Consider the following 19895-nt stretch of genomic DNA (forward strand, 5'->3'; position numbering starts at 1 on the left):
TTTCTAAACATGTATTGATTTTTTTTGTTGTCTTACAGGTTTAGAGGATGCCATTACCCCTTCCCTCCCTGATGGTGCATCTGTCCATCAACGGTCCATCCATCTGTCACTGTGTATGGCTCGCTGTCAATCTGTTTTCTTCTGTCTATCAGGTAGGTGATCATTCGGTTTCTTTACATGTATTGATTTTCTTTGTTGTCTTACAGGTTTAGAGGATGCCATTACCCCTTCCTTTCCTGATGGTGCATCTGTCCATCAAGGCTCCATAGATCTGTCACTGTGTACAACTCGCTGTCAATCTGTTTGCTACTGTCGAAAAGGTAGGTGATCATTCAGTTTCTAAACATGTATTGATTTTCTTTGTTGTCTTACAGGTTCTGAGGATGCCAATACCACTTCCCTCCCTGATGGTGCATCTGTCCATCAAGGGTCCATACATCTGTCACTGTGTACGGCTCGCTATCTGTCTGTTTGCTACTGTCTAACAGGTAGGTGATCATTCAGTTTCTATACATGTATTGACACTGTTTGTTGTCTTACAGGTTTAGAGGATGCCATTACCCCTTCCCTCCCTGATGGTGCATCTGTCCATCAAGGGTCCATCCATCTGTCACTGTGTACGGCTCGCTATCTATCTGTTTGCTACTGTCTAACAGGTAGGTGATCATTCAGATTCTATACATGTATTGACTTTCTTTGTTGTCTTACAGGCTTTCAGGACTCCAGGACCCCCCCTCCTTCCTAATGGTGGATCCATCAAACAAGGGTCTGTCCATTCCAACTATTTGTGTGACTCGATATCTATCTGACTGCAAGTGTGTAAGAGTTAGGTCATCATTCAGTTTCTATACATGTATTGACGTTTTTTTTTTGTCTTTTTGGTCTTAAAGGTTTAGGACTTTCAGAGCCCCTCCCTCCCTGACCGTAGATTCAGCCACCGTCAATCTGTCCATCTGCAGCTGTGTCTGCATCACTCCCTATTGTTCTGCAACTGTGTAAAAGGTAAGTGATCTTTCAGTTTCAAAACCTGTATTGATTGTCGTTGTTATCATTTAGGTTCTGAGGATGCCAATACCCCTTCCCTCCCTGATGGTGCATCTGTCCATCAAGGGTCCATCCATCTGCAACTGTGTACGGCTTGCTGTCTATCTGTTTGCTACTGTCTAACAGGTAGGTGATCATTCAGTTTCTATACATTTATTGATTTTCTTTGTTTTACAGGTTTTTAGGATGCCATTATCCCTTCCCTCCCTGATGGTGCATCTGTCCATCAAGGTTCCATCCATCTGCCACTGTGTCCGGCTCGCTGTCCATCTGTTTGCTACTGTCTAACAGGTAGGTGATCATTCAGTTTCTATACATGTATTGACACTGTTTGTTGTCTTACAGGTTTAGAGGATGCCATTACCCCTTCCCTCCCTGATGGTGCATCTGTCCATCAAGGGTCGATTCATCTGTCACTGTGTGCAGCTCGCTGTCTATCTGTTTCCTACTGACTTACAGGTAGGTGATCATTCAGTTTCTATGCATGTATTGATTTACTTTGTTGTCTTATAGTTTTAGAGGATGCCATTACCCATTCCCTCCCTGATGGTGCATCTGTCCATCAAGGGTCCATCCATCTGTCACTGTGTCCGGCTCGCTGTCTATCTGTTTGCTACTGTCTAACAGGTAGGTGATCATTCAGTTTCTATACATGTATTGACTTTCTTTGTTGTCTTACAGGCTTTCAGGACTCCAGGACCCCCCCTCCTACTTAATGGTGGATCCATTAAACAAGTGTCTGTCCATTGCAACCATTTGTATGACTCGATCTTTCTGACTGCCAGTGTGTAAGAGTTAGTTCATCATTCAGTTTCTATACATGTATTGATTTTCTTTGTTGTCTTACAGGTTTAGAGGATGCCATTACCCCTTCCCTCCCTGATGGTGCATCTGTCCATCAACGGTCCATCCATCTGTCACTGTGTACGGCTCGCTGTCAATCTGTTTTCTTCTGTCTAACAGGTGGGTGATCATTCGGTTTCTTTACATGTATTGATTGTCTTTGTTGTCTTACAGGTTTAGAGAATGCCATTACCCCTTCCCTCCCTGATGGTGCATCTGTCCATCAAGGCTCCATAGATCTGTCACTGTGTACAACTCGCTGTCAATCTGTTTGCTACTGTCTAAAAGGTAGGTGATCATTCAGTTTCTAAACATGTATTGATTTTTTTTTTGTCTTACAGGTTTAGAGGATGCCATTACCCCTTCCCTCCCTGATGGTGCATCTGTCCATCAACGGTCCATCCATCTGTCACTGTGTATGGCTCGCTGTCAATCTGTTTTCTTCTGTCTAACAGGTAGGTGATCATTCGGTTTCTTTACATGTATTGATTTTCTTTGTTGTCTTACAGGTTTAGAGGATGCCATTACCCCTTCCTTTCCTGATGGTGCATCTGTCCATCAAGGCTCCATAGATCTGTCACTGTGTACAACTCGCTGTCAATCTGTTTTCTACTGTCTAAAAGGTAGGTGATCGTTCAGTTTCTAAACATGTATTGATTTTTTTTGTTGTCTTACAGGTTTAGAGGATGCCATTACCCCTTCCCTCCCTGATGGTGCATCTGTCCATCAACGGTCCATCCATCTGTCACTGTGTATGGCTCGCTGTCAATCTGTTTTCTTCTGTCTATCAGGTAGGTGATCATTCGGTTTCTTTACATGTATTGATTTTCTTTGTTGTCTTACAGGTTTAGAGGATGCCATTACCCCTTCCTTTCCTGATGGTGCATCTGTCCATCAAGGCTCCATAGATCTGTCACTGTGTACAACTCGCTGTCAATCTGTTTGCTACTGTCTAAAAGGTAGGTGATCATTCAGTTTCTAAACATGTATTGATTTTCTTTGTTGTCTTACAGGTTCTGAGGATGCCAATACCACTTCCCTCCCTGATGGTGCATCTGTCCATCAAGGGTCCATACATCTGTCACTGTGTACGGCTCGCTATCTGTCTGTTTGCTACTGACTAACAGGTAGGTGATCATTCAGTTTCTATACATGTATTGACACTGTTTGTTGTCTTACAGGTTTAGAGGATGCCATTACCCCTTCCCTCCCTGATGGTGCATCTGTCCATCAAGGGTCCATCCATCTGTCACTGTGTACGGCTCGCTATCTATCTGTTTGCTACTGTCTAACAGGTAGGTGATCATTCAGTTTCTATACATGTATTGACTTTCTTTGTTGTCTTACAGGCTTTCAGGACTCCAGGACCCCCCCTCCTTCCTAATGGTGGATCCATCAAACAAGGGTCTGTCCATTCCAACTATTTGTGTGACTCGATATCTATCTGACTGCAAGTGTGTAAGAGTTAGGTCATCATTCAGTTTCTATACATGTATTGACGTTTTTTTTTTTGTCTTTTTTGTCTTAAAGGTTTAGGACTTTCAGAGCCCCTCCCTCCCTGACCGTAGATTCAGCCACCGTCAATCTGTCCATCTGCAGCTGTGTCTGCATCACTCCCTATTGTTCTGCAACTGTGTAAAAGGTAAGTGATCTTTCAGTTTCAAAACCTGTATTGATTGTCGTTGTTATCATTTAGGTTCTGAGGATGCCAATACCCCTTCCCTCCCTGATGGTGCATCTGTCCATCAAGGGTCCATCCATCTGCAACTGTGTACGGCTTGCTGTCTATCTGTTTGCTACTGACTAACAGGTAGGTGATCATTCAGTTTCTATACATTTATTGATTTTCTTTGTTTTACAGGTTTTTAGGATGCCATTATCCCTTCCTTCCCTGATGGTGCATCTGTCCATCAAGGTTCCATCCATCTGCCACTGTGTCCGGCTCGCTGTCCATCTGTTTGCTACTGTCTAACAGGTAGGTGATCATTCAGTTTCTATACATGTATTGACACTGTTTGTTGTCTTACAGGTTTAGAGGATGCCATTACCCCTTCCCTCCCTGATGGTGCATCTGTCCATCAAGGGTCCATCCATCTGTCACTGTGTCCGGCTCGCTGTCTATCTGTTTGCTACTGTCTAACAGGTAGGTGATCATTCAGTTTCTATACATGTATTGACTTTCTTTGTTGTCTTACAGGCTTTCAGGACTCCAGGACCCCCCCTCCTTCTTAATGGTGGATCCATTAAACAAGTGTCTGTCCATTGCAACCATTTGTATGACTCGATCTTTCTGACTGCCAGTGTGTAAGAGTTAGTTCATCATTCAGTTTCTATACATGTATTGATTTTCTTTGTTGTCTTACAGGTTTAGAGGATGCCATTACCCCTTCCTTTCCTGATGGTGCATCTGTCCATCAAGGCTCCATAGATCTGTCACTGTGTACAACTCGCTGTCAATCTGTTTTCTACTGTCTAAAAGGTAGGTGATCGTTCAGTTTCTAAACATGTATTGATTTTTTTTGTTGTCTTACAGGTTTAGAGGATGCCATTACCCCTTCCCTCCCTGATGGTGCATCTGTCCATCAACGGTCCATCCATCTGTCACTGTGTATGGCTCGCTGTCAATCTGTTTTCTTCTGTCTATCAGGTAGGTGATCATTCGGTTTCTTTACATGTATTGATTTTCTTTGTTGTCTTACAGGTTTAGAGGATGCCATTACCCCTTCCTTTCCTGATGGTGCATCTGTCCATCAAGGCTCCATAGATCTGTCACTGTGTACAACTCGCTGTCAATCTGTTTGCTACTGTCTAAAAGGTAGGTGATCATTCAGTTTCTAAACATGTATTGATTTTCTTTGTTGTCTTACAGGTTCTGAGGATGCCAATACCACTTCCCTCCCTGATGGTGCATCTGTCCATCAAGGGTCCATACATCTGTCACTGTGTACGGCTCGCTATCTGTCTGTTTGCTACTGACTAACAGGTAGGTGATCATTCAGTTTCTATACATGTATTGACACTGTTTGTTGTCTTACAGGTTTAGAGGATGCCATTACCCCTTCCCTCCCTGATGGTGCATCTGTCCATCAAGGGTCCATCCATCTGTCACTGTGTACGGCTCGCTATCTATCTGTTTGCTACTGTCTAACAGGTAGGTGATCATTCAGTTTCTATACATGTATTGACTTTCTTTGTTGTCTTACAGGCTTTCAGGACTCCAGGACCCCCCCTCCTTCCTAATGGTGGATCCATCAAACAAGGGTCTGTCCATTCCAACTATTTGTGTGACTCGATATCTATCTGACTGCAAGTGTGTAAGAGTTAGGTCATCATTCAGTTTCTATACATGTATTGACGTTTTTTTTTTTGTCTTTTTTGTCTTAAAGGTTTAGGACTTTCAGAGCCCCTCCCTCCCTGACCGTAGATTCAGCCACCGTCAATCTGTCCATCTGCAGCTGTGTCTGCATCACTCCCTATTGTTCTGCAACTGTGTAAAAGGTAAGTGATCTTTCAGTTTCAAAACCTGTATTGATTGTCGTTGTTATCATTTAGGTTCTGAGGATGCCAATACCCCTTCCCTCCCTGATGGTGCATCTGTCCATCAAGGGTCCATCCATCTGCAACTGTGTACGGCTTGCTGTCTATCTGTTTGCTACTGACTAACAGGTAGGTGATCATTCAGTTTCTATACATTTATTGATTTTCTTTGTTTTACAGGTTTTTAGGATGCCATTATCCCTTCCCTCCCTGATGGTGCATCTGTCCATCAAGGTTCCATCCATCTGCCACTGTGTCCGGCTCGCTGTCCATCTGTTTGCTACTGTCTAACAGGTAGGTGATCATTCAGTTTCTATACATGTATTGACACTGTTTGTTGTCTTACAGGTTTAGAGGATGCCATTACCCCTTCCCTCCCTGATGGTGCATCTGTCCATCAAGGGTCCATCCATCTGTCACTGTGTCCGGCTCGCTGTCTATCTGTTTGCTACTGTCTAACAGGTAGGTGATCATTCAGTTTCTATACATGTATTGACTTTCTTTGTTGTCTTACAGGCTTTCAGGACTCCAGGACCCCCCCTCCTTCTTAATGGTGGATCCATTAAACAAGTGTCTGTCCATTGCAACCATTTGTATGACTCGATCTTTCTGACTGCCAGTGTGTAAGAGTTAGTTCATCATTCAGTTTCTATACATGTATTGATTTTCTTTGTTGTCTTACAGGTTTAGAGGATGCCATTACCCCTTCCCTCCCTGATGGTGCATCTGTCCATCAACGGTCCATCCATCTGTCACTGTGTACGGCTCGCTGTCAATCTGTTTTCTTCTGTCTAACAGGTGGGTGATCATTCGGTTTCTTTACATGTATTGATTGTCTTTGTTGTCTTACAGGTTTAGAGAATGCCATTACCCCTTCCCTCCCTGATGGTGCATCTGTCCATCAAGGCTCCATAGATCTGTCACTGTGTACAACTCGCTGTCAATCTGTTTGCTACTGTCTAAAAGGTAGGTGATCATTCAGTTTCTAAACATGTATTGATTTTTTTTTTGTCTTACAGGTTTAGAGGATGCCATTACCCCTTCCCTCCCTGATGGTGCATCTGTCCATCAACGGTCCATCCATCTGTCACTGTGTATGGCTCACTGTCAATCTGTTTTCTTCTGTCTAACAGGTAGGTGATCATTCGGTTTCTTTACATGTATTGATTTTCTTTGTTGTCTTACAGGTTTAGAGGATGCCATTACCCCTTCCTTTCCTGATGGTGCATCTGTCCATCAAGGCTCCATAGATCTGTCACTGTGTACAACTCGCTGTCAATCTGTTTTCTACTGTCTAAAAGGTAGGTGATCGTTCAGTTTCTAAACATGTATTGATTTTTTTTGTTGTCTTACAGGTTTAGAGGATGCCATTACCCCTTCCCTCCCTGATGGTGCATCTGTCCATCAACGGTCCATCCATCTGTCACTGTGTATGGCTCGCTGTCAATCTGTTTTCTTCTGTCTATCAGGTAGGTGATCATTCGGTTTCTTTACATGTATTGATTTTCTTTGTTGTCTTACAGGTTTAGAGGATGCCATTACCCCTTCCTTTCCTGATGGTGCATCTGTCCATCAAGGCTCCATAGATCTGTCACTGTGTACAACTCGCTGTCAATCTGTTTGCTACTGTCGAAAAGGTAGGTGATCATTCAGTTTCTAAACATGTATTGATTTTCTTTGTTGTCTTACAGGTTCTGAGGATGCCAATACCACTTCCCTCCCTGATGGTGCATCTGTCCATCAAGGGTCCATACATCTGTCACTGTGTACGGCTCGCTATCTGTCTGTTTGCTACTGTCTAACAGGTAGGTGATCATTCAGTTTCTATACATGTATTGACACTGTTTGTTGTCTTACAGGTTTAGAGGATGCCATTACCCCTTCCCTCCCTGATGGTGCATCTGTCCATCAAGGGTCCATCCATCTGTCACTGTGTACGGCTCGCTATCTATCTGTTTGCTACTGTCTAACAGGTAGGTGATCATTCAGATTCTATACATGTATTGACTTTCTTTGTTGTCTTACAGGCTTTCAGGACTCCAGGACCCCCCCTCCTTCCTAATGGTGGATCCATCAAACAAGGGTCTGTCCATTCCAACTATTTGTGTGACTCGATATCTATCTGACTGCAAGTGTGTAAGAGTTAGGTCATCATTCAGTTTCTATACATGTATTGACGTTTTTTTTTTGTCTTTTTTGTCTTAAAGGTTTAGGACTTTCAGAGCCCCTCCCTCCCTGACCGTAGATTCAGCCACCGTCAATCTGTCCATCTGCAGCTGTGTCTGCATCACTCCCTATTGTTCTGCAACTGTGTAAAAGGTAAGTGATCTTTCAGTTTCAAAACCTGTATTGATTGTCGTTGTTATCATTTATGTTCTGAGGATGCCAATACCCCTTCCCTCCCTGATGGTGCATCTGTCCATCAAGGGTCCATCCATCTGCAACTGTGTACGGCTTGCTGTCTATCTGTTTGCTACTGTCTAACAGGTAGGTGATCATTCAGTTTCTATACATGTATTGACACTGTTTGTTGTCTTACAGGTTTAGAGGATGCCATTACCCCTTCCCTCCCTGATGGTGCATCTGTCCATCAAGGGTCCATACATCTGTCACTGTGTACGGCTCGCTATCTGTCTGTTTGCTACTGTCTAACAGGTAGGTGATCATTCAGTTTCTATACATGTATTGACACTGTTTGTTGTCTTACAGGTTTAGAGGATGCCATTACCCCTTCCCTCCCTGATGGTGCATCTGTCCATCAAGGGTCCATCCATCTGTCACTGTGTACGGCTCGCTATCTATCTGTTTGCTACTGTCTAACAGGTAGGTGATCATTCAGATTCTATACATGTATTGACTTTCTTTGTTGTCTTACAGGCTTTCAGGACTCCAGGACCCCCCCTCCTTCCTAATGGTGGATCCATCAAACAAGGGTCTGTCCATTCCAACTATTTGTGTGACTCGATATCTATCTGACTGCAAGTGTGTAAGAGTTAGGTCATCATTCAGTTTCTATACATGTATTGACGTTTTTTTTTTGTCTTTTTTGTCTTAAAGGTTTAGGACTTTCAGAGCCCCTCCCTCCCTGACCGTAGATTCAGCCACCGTCAATCTGTCCATCTGCAGCTGTGTCTGCATCACTCCCTATTGTTCTGCAACTGTGTAAAAGGTAAGTGATCTTTCAGTTTCAAAACCTGTATTGATTGTCGTTGTTATCATTTATGTTCTGAGGATGCCAATACCCCTTCCCTCCCTGATGGTGCATCTGTCCATCAAGGCTCCATAGATCTGTCACTGTGTACAACTCGCTGTCAATCTGTTTGCTACTGTCTAAAAGGTAGGTGATCATTCAGTTTCTAAACATGTATTGATTTTTTTTTTGTCTTACAGGTTTAGAGGATGCCATTACCCCTTCCCTCCCTGATGGTGCATCTGTCCATCAACGGTCCATCCATCTGTCACTGTGTCCGGCTCGCTGTCTATCTGTTTGCTACTGTCTAACAGGTAGGTGATCATTCAGTTTCTATACATGTATTGACTTTCTTTGTTGTCTTACAGGCTTTCAGGACTCCAGGACCCCCCCTCCTACTTAATGGTGGATCCATTAAACAAGTGTCTGTCCATTGCAACCATTTGTATGACTCGATCTTTCTGACTGCCAGTGTGTAAGAGTTAGTTCATCATTCAGTTTCTATACATGTATTGATTTTCTTTGTTGTCTTACAGGTTTAGAGGATGCCATTACCCCTTCCCTCCCTGATGGTGCATCTGTCCATCAACGGTCCATCCATCTGTCACTGTGTACGGCTCGCTGTCAATCTGTTTTCTTCTGTCTAACAGGTGGGTGATCATTCGGTTTCTTTACATGTATTGATTGTCTTTGTTGTCTTACAGGTTTAGAGAATGCCATTACCCCTTCCCTCCCTGATGGTGCATCTGTCCATCAAGGCTCCATAGATCTGTCACTGTGTACAACTCGCTGTCAATCTGTTTTCTACTGTCTAAAAGGTAGGTGATCGTTCAGTTTCTAAACATGTATTGATTTTTTTTGTTGTCTTACAGGTTTAGAGGATGCCATTACCCCTTCCCTCCCTGATGGTGCATCTGTCCATCAACGGTCCATCCATCTGTCACTGTGTATGGCTCGCTGTCAATCTGTTTTCTTCTGTCTATCAGGTAGGTGATCATTCGGTTTCTTTACATGTATTGATTTTCTTTGTTGTCTTACAGGTTTAGAGGATGCCATTACCCCTTCCTTTCCTGATGGTGCATCTGTCCATCAAGGCTCCATAGATCTGTCACTGTGTACAACTCGCTGTCAATCTGTTTGCTACTGTCTAAAAGGTAGGTGATCATTCAGTTTCTAAACATGTATTGATTTTCTTTGTTGTCTTACAGGTTCTGAGGATGCCAATACCACTTCCCTCCCTGATGGTGCATCTGTCCATCAAGGGTCCATACATCTGTCACTGTGTACGGCTCGCTATCTGTCTGTTTGCTACTGACTAACAGGTAGGTGATCATTCAGTTTCTATACATGTATTGACACTGTTTGTTGTCTTACAGGTTTAGAGGATGCCATTACCCCTTCCCTCCCTGATGGTGCATCTGTCCATCAAGGGTCCATCCATCTGTCACTGTGTACGGCTCGCTATCTATCTGTTTGCTACTGTCTAACAGGTAGGTGATCATTCAGTTTCTATACATGTATTGACTTTCTTTGTTGTCTTACAGGCTTTCAGGACTCCAGGACCCCCCCTCCTTCCTAATGGTGGATCCATCAAACAAGGGTCTGTCCATTCCAACTATTTGTGTGACTCGATATCTATCTGACTGCAAGTGTGTAAGAGTTAGGTCATCATTCAGTTTCTATACATGTATTGACGTTTTTTTTTTTGTCTTTTTTGTCTTAAAGGTTTAGGACTTTCAGAGCCCCTCCCTCCCTGACCGTAGATTCAGCCACCGTCAATCTGTCCATCTGCAGCTGTGTCTGCATCACTCCCTATTGTTCTGCAACTGTGTAAAAGGTAAGTGATCTTTCAGTTTCAAAACCTGTATTGATTGTCGTTGTTATCATTTATGTTCTGAGGATGCCAATACCCCTTCCCTCCCTGATGGTGCATCTGTCCATCAAGGGTCCATCCATCTGCAACTGTGTACGGCTTGCTGTCTATCTGTTTGCTACTGACTAACAGGTAGGTGATCATTCAGTTTCTATACATTTATTGATTTTCTTTGTTTTACAGGTTTTTAGGATGCCATTATCCCTTCCCTCCCTGATGGTGCATCTGTCCATCAAGGTTCCATCCATCTGCCACTGTGTCCGGCTCGCTGTCCATCTGTTTGCTACTGTCTAACAGGTAGGTGATCATTCAGTTTCTATACATGTATTGACACTGTTTGTTGTCTTACAGGTTTAGAGGATGCCATTACCCCTTCCCTCCCTGATGGTGCATCTGTCCATCAAGGGTCCATCCATCTGTCACTGTGTCCGGCTCGCTGTCTATCTGTTTGCTACTGTCTAACAGGTAGGTGATCATTCAGTTTCTATACATGTATTGACTTTCTTTGTTGTCTTACAGGCTTTCAGGACTCCAGGACCCCCCCTCCTTCTTAATGGTGGATCCATTAAACAAGTGTCTGTCCATTGCAACCATTTGTATGACTCGATCTTTCTGACTGCCAGTGTGTAAGAGTTAGTTCATCATTCAGTTTCTATACATGTATTGATTTTCTTTGTTGTCTTACAGGTTTAGAGGATGCCATTACCCCTTCCCTCCCTGATGGTGCATCTGTCCATCAACGGTCCATCCATCTGTCACTGTGTACGGCTCGCTGTCAATCTGTTTTCTTCTGTCTAACAGGTGGGTGATCATTCGGTTTCTTTACATGTATTGATTTTCTTTGTTGTCTTACAGGTTTAGAGGATGCCATTACCCCTTCCTTTCCTGATGGTGCATCTGTCCATCAAGGCTCCATAGATCTGTCACTGTGTACAACTCGCTGTCAATCCTTTTTCTTCTGTCTAACAGGTAGGTGATAATTCAGTTTCTAAACATGTATTGATTTTCTTTGTTGTCTTACAGGTTTAGAGGATGCCATTACCCCTTCCCTCCCTGATGGTGCATCTCTCAATCAATGGTCCATCCATCTATCACTGTGTACGGTTTGCTGTCTATCTGTCTGCTACTGTCTAACAGGTAGGTGATCATTCAGTTTCTATACATGTATTGATTTTCTTTGTTGTCTTTCAGGTTCAGGACGTTCAGAGCCCCTACCTCCTTGACCGTAGATCCAGCCACCATCAATCTGTCCATCTGCATCTGTGTCTGGCTCACTGTCTATTGTTCTGCAATTGTGTAAAAGGTAAGTGATATTTCAGTTTCAAAACCTGTATTGATTGTCTTTATCTTTTAGGTTCTGAGGATGCCAATACCCTTTCCCTCCCTGTTGGTGCATCTGTCCATCAATGGTCCATCCATCTGCCTCTGTGTCTGGTTCGCTGTCTATCTGTTTGCTACTGTCTAAGTCAAGTCAAGTCAAATTTATTTGTATAGCGCTTTTTACAACTGTTGTCGTCACAAAGCAGCTTTACATAATTAGTACTTCTAACAGGTATGTGATCATTCAGTTTCTATTCATGTATTGATTTTCTTTGTTGTCTTACAGGTTTAGAGGATGCCATTACCCCTTCCCTCCCTTATGGTGCATCTGTCCATCAAGGTTTAATCCATCTGCCACTGTGTACGGCTCGCTGTGAATCTGTTTGCCACTGTCTAACAGGTAGGTGATCATTCAGTTTGTATACATGTATTGATTTTCTTTGTTGTCTTACAGGTTTAGAGGATGCCATTACCCCTTCCCTCCCTGATGGTGCATCTGTCCATCAAGAGTGTCCATCCATCTGCAACTGTGTCCGGCTCGCTGTCTATTGTTCCGCAACTGTGTTAAAGGTAAGTGATCTTTCAGTTTCAAAACCTGTATTGACTGTCTTTGTTGTCTTTCAGGTTCCGAGGATGCCATTACCCATTCCCTCCGTGATGGTGCATCTGTCCATCAAGGGTCCATCCATGTGTCACTGTGTACGGCTCGCTGTCTATCTGTTTTCGACTGTCTAACAAGTAAGTGATCATTCAGTTTCTATAGACGTATTGATTTTCTTTGTTGCCTTACAGGCTTTCAGGACTCCAGGATCCCCCCCCCCTCCTTCCTAATGGTGGATCCATCAAACAAGTGTCTGTCTATTGCAACTATTTGTGTGACTCGTTATTTATCTCACTGCAAGTATGTAAGAGTTAGTTCATCATTCAGTTTCTATATATGTGTTGACTTTTTTTGTCTTACAGGTTTAGGACCTTCTGAGCCACTCCCTCGCTGACCGTAGATCCAGCCTCCATCAATCTGTCCGTCTGCAGCTGTGTCTGGCTGACTGTGTATTGTTCTGCAACTGTGTAAAAGGTAAGTGATCTTTCAGTTTCAAAACCTGTATTGACTTTCTTGTTGTCTTTCAGGTTCCGAGGATGCCATTACCCTTTCCCTCCCTGATGGTGCATCTGTCCATCAAGGTTTAATCCATCTGCCACTGTGTACGGCTCGCTGTCAATCTGTTTGCTACTGTCTAACAGGTAGGTGATCATTCAGTTTCTATACATGTATTGATTTTCTTTGTTGTCTTACAGGCTTTCAGGACCCCAGGACCCCCCCCCCCCCTCCTTCCCAATTGTGGATCCATCAAACAAGTGTCTGTCCATTGCAACTATTTGTGTGACTCGATCTTTCTGACTGCAAGTGTGTAAGAGTTAGTTCATCATTCAGTTTCTATATATGTATTGACGTTTTTTTTTTTTTGTCTTACAGGTTTAGGACTTTCAGAGCCCCTCCCTCCCTGAACGTAGATTCAGCCACCATCAATCTGTCCATCTGAAGCTGTGTCTGCCTCACTGTCTATTGTTCTGCAACTGTGTAAAAGGTAAGTGATCTTTCAGTTTCAAAACCTGTATTGATTGTCTTTGTTATCCTTTAGGTTCTGAGGATGCCAATACCCCTTTCCTTCCTGATGGTGTATCTGTGCATCAAGGGTCCATCCATCTGCAACTGTGTACGGCTCGCTGTCTATCTGTTTGCTACTGACTAACAGGTAGGTGATCATTCAGATTCTATACATGTATTGATTTTCTTTGTTGTCTTACAGGTTCTGATGATGCCATTACCCCTTCCCTCCCTGATGGTGCATCTGTGCATCAAGGGTCCATCCATCTGCAACTGTGTACGGCTCGCTGTCTATCTGTTTGCTACTGACTAACAGGTAGGTGATCATTCAGATTCTATACATGTATTGATTTTCTTTGTTGTCTTACAGGTTCTGATGATGCCATTACCCCTTCCCTCCCTAATGGTGCATCTGTCCATCAAGGGTCCATCCATCTGTCACTGTGTACGGCTCGTTGTCTATCTGTTTGCTACTGTCTAACAGGTGTGGTGGAAGTTGAGAAACAACACAACCCTGTCTTGTATTGCAGTGAGTAATAACTTTATTCGAGCAACAGAATATAGTCGCTGCTTAACAAGTATGCATGGCTTTCTTATATACATAGGAAATGAGGAAGTTGAAACAGTCACAGCCAGTTTCAGTTCTTGTCGACAGTGTCTGGTACACAAAAACATCTACTCCCCACCACATTGTGGTACAACAGACTGCATATTTAAATTCTGCAAGTGTACATACACATATTAGAAACACTCACAGACTTATTCTACCATATAGGGGCATAAACATGAGCAACCAGCACATCAGAGTGTAACTACCCCTAACTTAAGCTTTATGATGACTCACAGAGTACATGTTCTATACATGTGCCATAGTCTTGCATACTGCATAGGAGAGAAACAGCATAACTTGATTACAATACATTGAAGTATACTTGCATACTACTAGATTAAGAATCACACACAAAGTAATAAGGTTTCCCATAACACAGGTAGGTGATCATTCAGTTTCTATACATGTATTGACTTTCTTTGTTGTCTTACAGGCTTTCAGGACTCCCCTCCTTCCTAATGGTGGATCCATCAAACAAGTGTCTGTCCATTGCAACTATTTGTGTGACTCAATATTTATCTGACTGCAAGTGTGTAAGAGTTAGTTCATCATTCAGTTTCTATATATGTGTTGACTTTTTTTTGTCTTACAGGTTTAGGACCTTCGGAGCCCCTCCCTCGCTGACCGTAGATCCAGCCTTCATCAATCTTCTCAATTCAATAAGTAACTGATAAGTTCTGCTGGTGACTAAAACTTTATTTTACTGAACAAGCTAGTATGTTTTAACCAACTGACCCCACTAATAACTTCTAAAAAAAACTGGTAACTTTAGTAACTTTAACAGAAATTCTAACAGGAAAGAAAAATGAGATCTAGCTCAAACTGAGCCAACGTTCACTATGTGCTTGTTCAGTTGATGAACACTTAAATTGTGCAAACTCAAAGTCTGCTGTAATTTGAACGATTAGCCATTCTTGATTCAGCTGTTACATTCTGGGTGGCCGTTAAAACAAAATACAATCAACTAAACAATCAATCAACCAACCTTTATTTCCCTTGAAAAATACAGTTTTTACAATAGACGAGGATTGAAAGAGAAAAATCTATTTTATTTGATATATTTTATCTAAAATGAACGAAGGTAAATTAATAAATTAAAAACATTAAAAAATAAATTCAAGATAATAGAAGATTAAGAATAAATGATATGATAAAATAAATAAACTAATATTTAATTAGTAAAGTATACAAATATGATTTAATATTAAGATATTAAGAAAAACAATATTAAGAAAAGATTAATAAACAAAACTGACACAAATAAAACCAGAATATGGAGATAAAATATAAAATATGACAGTACAAGTCAACTTTAAAAAAATAACATTTAAAAATAAAGTAGATCAAAGTAACATCTAAATAAATTAAATAAATGAATAAAATATAATAACTAAAATAAATAAACTAATACATTATTTGGTTAGAAATGAAATAATTCAGTATCCATAGCAACCACTTGTCTGCCTTTCTGGAGGAACTGTCTCTCCTCTAGATCTGAATCGGGTCTCTGTAGCTCGCCGCTTGCCGCTAACCCTTGTGTGAAATCCTGACTCCTGGAGCTTGGAGGAATCACTGTCTCCGTGTTTAGCTTGTTTTTCCTCTTTCTGTCACTTTCTAGCGCTTATTTTTTATAGATCTGTTTAGTGATCTACTGCGTCGTACTTTTACTAACTGCTGTTAGACCGTGTTTACAGCTACAGGTTTATCAAAAGACTCAACAAAAAGCGGAGCAGCAGTTTTACCTACAACGACGTTTATTTCAGTGCCCAAATCAACTGCAGGCGGTAAGTTTCTACTTTATTAAGGCTGTTTCTGGACTTTTTGAGTGTGAGAAGTGTGGCATGTTTAGTCTAGACCCTTTTTCCTCCACTAGTGATAATGATAGTGTTTGTACTAAATGTGAGCTAGTTAGCTCTGTGGAGGAGAAAGTGGAGCAGTTGGAGGTGAGCATCATGGCTTTACTAAAGGATACAGAGTCACTGGTAGCAGCCCCGGATGCCTCAGGGAGAGCTAGCACCCCCCACTCCGGCGTTAGAGCCCTCACAGCGGGGCGAATGGGTGACGTCTCGGCGGCATAGCCGGAAAGCTAAGGCTAATGCTAGCGCTAAGGCCGAATCTAGCCCACCCGAACACCAGTGGTGCTGAGTCTTACAGCCCACCCACATCGCTAAATCGCTGGATGTCCAAGTAGAGGGGTTCCACCCTGCCTGGAAGGACAGCCTTAGTCAATATAGAAAGACACTCATTAAAGCTCGCTCAGCGTGTTTGGCCTCGCTGATCGAGAAAAACAAAAACAACCCCAGAGTACTTTTTAGAGAGATCTCTAAACTTACTAAAAGCCAGACAGATTCTCAACCCCAGATTCCAACATCCTTAACCAGTAATGCTTTTGTGGATTATTTTATTAATAAAATAGAAAATATTAGACAACAAATCCAGCCCTGCTTATTAAATCAAACATGACCGTCTGCTTTAGAACATAACTGGAACAAAGGCTGGAAGCCTTCAACCCACTTCCACAGCCAGAACTAGAAAAAATGATTTCCTCAGCAAATTATACAACCTGTACACTTGACCCAATTCCCTCTAAAATACTAAAAGAAATACTCCCAATTATAATCAGACCTCTTTTAACTATTGTAAACTCATCCCTTAGCTTAGGGCATGTACCAAAAACCCTTAAATGAGCAGTCATAAAACCTTTAATCAAGAAACCAAATCTTGATCCTAGTGTATTGTCTAATGACCATGTTAAAACCTAAATGGACTCTTAACTATCTGCCACTATTAATATCACCACTATTAACTATCATTACTCTGACCATCACTGCCATGACAATATTAAGTTCTACTACACCACGATTATTATATTATGATTATGATCAGAGCAGTTTAACAGTATAGATGGTTTGGTAACTTTTACCAATAATTTATAAATAGTTCTGATCAGAAGAGGATGGGTCCCCTTTGTGAGTCTTGGTTCCTCCCAAGGTTTCTTCCTCCAGCTCTGAGGGAGTGTTTCCTTGCCACTGTCACCGTTGGCTTGCTCACTGGGGGTCTTGGATCATTCAGGTCTTTTTATGTTATCTTTTACTAATTACTAATTATGTAAAGCTGCTTTGTGACAACAAGAGTTGTAAAAAGTGCTATACAAGGAAATTTGACTTAACTTGACTTGACTTGAAAGGTTTAAATGACTCCAGAGAGCTGAGCTTTAGTCACTCCTTCTCTGTGACTAGAAGCAAGTTTTCCCAGTTAAGTACATATTTATTTTTTATTCAGCTCGTTGCGCTCGGCATGTAATTGCGTTTCAGTGACGCAACAAAGCTTCGGTTCCACCGATCACGTGATCTCCGGTACTTTTGGTTAGACTCTGAACTGCTGTTTGAGACGTGAGTCTGAGAGCGTCAAGCGACCGTCCCTACTTTATAGTCTTTAATATCAGCTTTGCCACCACCACAGCTCTTCGACTTCGTCTTCACCTGCTCCCACTGTCTCCTGTTTTCCATGTGCCCGTGTTCGGCAGGCGGCTTCCCTTAGCAGCAGTGTCGTGGCTTCAGCACCGTTTGGAAAAAGACAGACGCCAGGATCATCGTCTTCGGCCCCCTGCTCACCTACCGACGAGTAAGAGAGAAGTTTACCGGCTCTTCGCTCCACTGCTGGCTGCTGATTTTTCTGGGAGATCTTTGCGGCAGGTCCTCTTCCACAAAGAGGCCTCACCCGAGCTGCCTGTGGTCCGACGTTCTCTCCGGGAACATCGAGAAGCTGCCACGCCAGGACTGACTGGCCCTTCCCAGTCCCACCAGTCAGGTTAGTTTAAGAGGATTTCCTCGATTTTATAAGCATTAATTCTGTGATTTCTCTGCTTGTATTAAAAAGTAAGAGATCAGTGTCACTCATAGTGTTTCAGACAAACCCTGCAGTATCGAGACTGTCTGTGTCCCCGCATGACTTATAATCGTAAAGTCAGAAAATCGTCTTTATCAACTTTATTAGAATTGATACAGGTTCATTCTGCTTTACAAATTCCAAATCCGAGTTCTAAATTCTGAGTTTCGAATTCCAAGTTCTAAATTCTGAATTCCACATTCCTAATTCCGAGTTCCAAATTTTAAATTACGAATTCCACGTTCCGAGTTCCAAATTCTAAGTTCTGAATTCCAAATTCCAACTTCAGAATTCCGAATTTTAAGTTCTGAGTTCCGAGTTCCAAATTTTTCAATTTTGAATTCCACGTTCCGAGCTCTAAATTCCAAATTCCAAGTTATGAATTCTAAATTCTACATTCCAAATTCTAAATTCCGAATTCCACGTTCTGAGTTCCAAGTTCCAAATTCCAAGTTCGGAATTCCAAATTCCAACTTCTGAATTCCGAATTCTAAATTTCGAGTTCCAAATTTTAAATTTCGAATTCCACGTTCCGAGTTCTAAATTCTGAGTTCCGAGTTCTGAATTCTGTGTTCCAAATTCCGAGTTCTAAATTCCGATCAGGGGAATACTCTCTGCTCTGCATCAAAGCATTGTTTGCCTTCCGCAGTAACTCCTTCGACTGAACAACAATTCAATTCCATTTGTTCCACTAATCCATCCACTGTGTTGTCAGGTATCCCTCCCAATTCGAAATTCTACTCAGTGATTGACTTGGCTAATGTATTCTTCAGTATCCCTGTGCAGGAGGATAGCAGATTCTGGTTTGCTTTCACTTTTAAGGGGAAACGTTATCAGTGGTGTGTTATGCCACAGGGATGTTGTGATTCACCAACTGTCTTTTCACAAGAATTGAAACGGAACCTAGAATCATTCCTGCCACCCGGGGGCAGCACTCTGATCCAATTTGTAGATCTTTTTGTTATGTTCAGAGTCTAAGGAACATTGTGAAATTTTCACAAAAGCACTGCTAATATTTTTAGCAAACAATGGCCATACGTGTTCTAAATCAAACCTTCAATTAGTGCAGCCTAAGGTCAAATATTTGGGATACATCTTGACCTCTGCAGGGTGCAACATTGATTCTGGACGAATTGTTGGCATCCTCCAGTCTCCGAAGCCCTTAACCAAAAAGCAAATGATGAGCTGGCTCAGAATGTTGAACTACTGCAGACCATGGATCATTGATTTTGCAGAAATTTCTCAGCCTTTGCAGGACATTGCTCATGGCCATGAACTCATGCTAAATGATCATGTGACATGGACAGCAGAGTCTTGACTCAACCCCATGGGAACAGAAATAGGCCTATTGTGTTTTTATTCGAAACGGTTGGATCCGGTCATTCGCGGACATCCACCGTGTGCGCGCTCAATAGCTGCTACATATGTTCATGTGCCACATCAGGTTCATCAAATTTTGACGTCGGCTCAAACGACACATTTGTCCAATGCGCGAATTCTGTCGTTACAGAACATTTTGTTCACTCTGGCATGTTACGATACACCCTTGTAATTCTTTGAATCCTGCCACACTCCTTCCCAATGAACTTAAAGGTGTACCTCATGACTGTCTGACTGTACTGGACATCATTTCTAAACCTTGCGCAGACTTGACTGACATACCTGACTTAAATGCTGGTCTTGTATGTTGATGGTTCTCCTTCCACGGCCTATGCCATTGTAAATGACTTTGAGGTGATTGAAACTCACAAACTGCCCTCACAGTTATTGGCTCAAGCTGCCAAGCTTTTTACGCTGATGCAAGCCTGTTTACAGATAGTAACTATGCGTTTTCTGTAGTCCATAGTACAGGAACTATTTGGAGAGAAAGGGGATTTCGAATTTATTGGAAGCTGTTATCATCCATTTCTGTGTACAAATGCAGAGCTCACACCTCTAACTCTGACCCTGTTTGATTAAATTGATGCACTCGCGGTAACAAAAT

The sequence above is a fragment of the Salminus brasiliensis genome, chromosome 21, assembly GCF_030463535.1.
Source record: "Salminus brasiliensis chromosome 21, fSalBra1.hap2, whole genome shotgun sequence".
Lineage (NCBI taxonomy): Eukaryota > Metazoa > Chordata > Actinopteri > Characiformes > Bryconidae > Salminus > Salminus brasiliensis.